Source organism: Mesitornis unicolor, unplaced genomic scaffold, assembly GCF_000695765.1.
Source record: "Mesitornis unicolor isolate BGI_N332 unplaced genomic scaffold, ASM69576v1 scaffold15479, whole genome shotgun sequence".
NCBI classification, from domain to species: domain Eukaryota; kingdom Metazoa; phylum Chordata; class Aves; order Mesitornithiformes; family Mesitornithidae; genus Mesitornis; species Mesitornis unicolor.
Window position 1 is genome coordinate 10660 of NW_010206725.1, and position 1948 is coordinate 12607.

A 1948-nucleotide genomic window follows, 5' to 3' on the forward strand; every position below is an offset into this window, starting at 1 on the left:
TGGAAGTTTAGGAAGATCTTTCTTTGCCATTTTCCCTGCATGGGAGAAGGGGTCTGTAACACAGCCAGACCCAGAATCTTTGCGTTCCACCAGGTACCTGTGGAAGGAGCCTCATTTTTTCGAGGCATTTTGTTACCAAGCCCTAACAATACAGCTGATTGTTCACATTTCTGCTGAGCAGACTGAAGTACTGACACGGGACCTGTGAACTCTGTAACACCTTTTCAAGAGTTGAATAGTAAATTATTAGAAAACTTTCAGGCCTACATGACTTGGTAAATGTGTTCTTCTTAAAGAAGAGAGTAATGTTGAAGGTCAAGGCATGAACGCTGTCTGAGATTTAATGAAATGAGTGATAACTTCTGATAATCGTTAGCATTTGTAGCTATATGTAAATCAATAGTAAAATTAATCTGTTCTGATTGATTGATTCCTAGAAAGCAAGCTCTCTGCCACATGTAATATATGAAATCAAAGCAAAGGAGCGACGTTTGACAGCTTGAGAACTAGAGAAAAGAGTTACATTCTGTATTTCCTTGTATGTGCCCTTAGCATTTCTGGCTCTGCAGTGATGAGCAGGAGAATTCTTTCTTCAGGAATACGACTGAAAACACCCATTCCGCGGAGTTCATAGAACACTGGCTGGGGCTGGATGCTTTGCAGAGAGGAGATCATGACATTTCCTCCTTAGCCTCTCTCATGATTCCTAGATCTGTCTGGCAGCTTGATCGTGTCTGGCAATTTCAATTTTAAAAGGGCATTTTTGGTCACCATCCTCACCTGCTGCCCTTCCGTTCTGATGGAAGAGGCTGCCAGCGTGTTCTGGATAGCACGGCCTGGCAGGCAGAGCACGGTGTCCTTGGCCTGGAGCTGGGTGCTGCGTCTTGTGCGTGAGTCAGGTCTCCACTTTGGCTTTAGGTGTGGTGGCTGTGAAGGCAATTGCCGGTTCTGGAGTAGCAGAATTGAGGTGTCTGTATTACTGTGATCTGTAACGCTGCAGTCACATTTCACAGGGATTGACCCCTCGGTGCCCAGGATGAAAAGCGCTCAGTGGCTGTGTCGTGCTCACTGTCTCTTTCTTTGGTTTTTTTAAATCCTCATTCATGTTATGGCCCTGTTTGTTTATCGCATGCTATCTGAGCAATACTTCATTTCCTTCTGAGTGTTTGTGTGGTGCTCATCACTGGTAGCTGAACTGCAAGTCTCTGCAGCCCTTTTCAGCATTGCGTTACGAGGTTAAGAGAATTCTCTTTTTATCAATAAACAAAACACCTCTCTGACTGAGATGATGCCCAAGGCAGATCCTGTTAGAGAGTGGACTCTTCTGGTTCCTGACTCGTGCTCATTTCTCATTTCTCATTTCTCATTTATACAGCAGGATTTGGTGCACTGAGTGTTAAGGTTACGCAGAGATGCAGTGAGGTTTACATCATGACACTCATTTTGCTAGTTAAAACTCTGCGTAGTATAAAATCTTAGAGAAACCCAAAAGAGCAAAATTTAAAAATAAAAATATATTATAATAAAATAAGCAATTCTTCCAAAGTAAGATGGCATTACCATTTTTTCACTTCCATGCTTGCAGCCTCCTTGGCCTGACAGAACAAAATGGTGCTCATAGGAGATGATTTGGAGAAAGCCTTCAGTAAATGTTCTTTGAATATGCCCTTTTATAAATTAAACTAGCCCATTTCCATACCCATGTGCATGTATGAAAATGTCACTGATCTTTTAATCAGAACTGGCATTTGGTGCAGAGTTTGTGCTCTGAGCTTTCCTAGGAGCCTGGGCAGCCGGCATGGGGGCTGTGCACCCAGCAGGGCTGCACAGAGGAAGCAGGAGGTGGCCCTTGAGGACAGGCAGAAGGGGAGGCCAGTGACCTCCCTGGAGCTGTGAGGGTTTCCCCTGTACAGCAGTATCTGCAGTTGGCACTGGAGAGGTGCCTTTA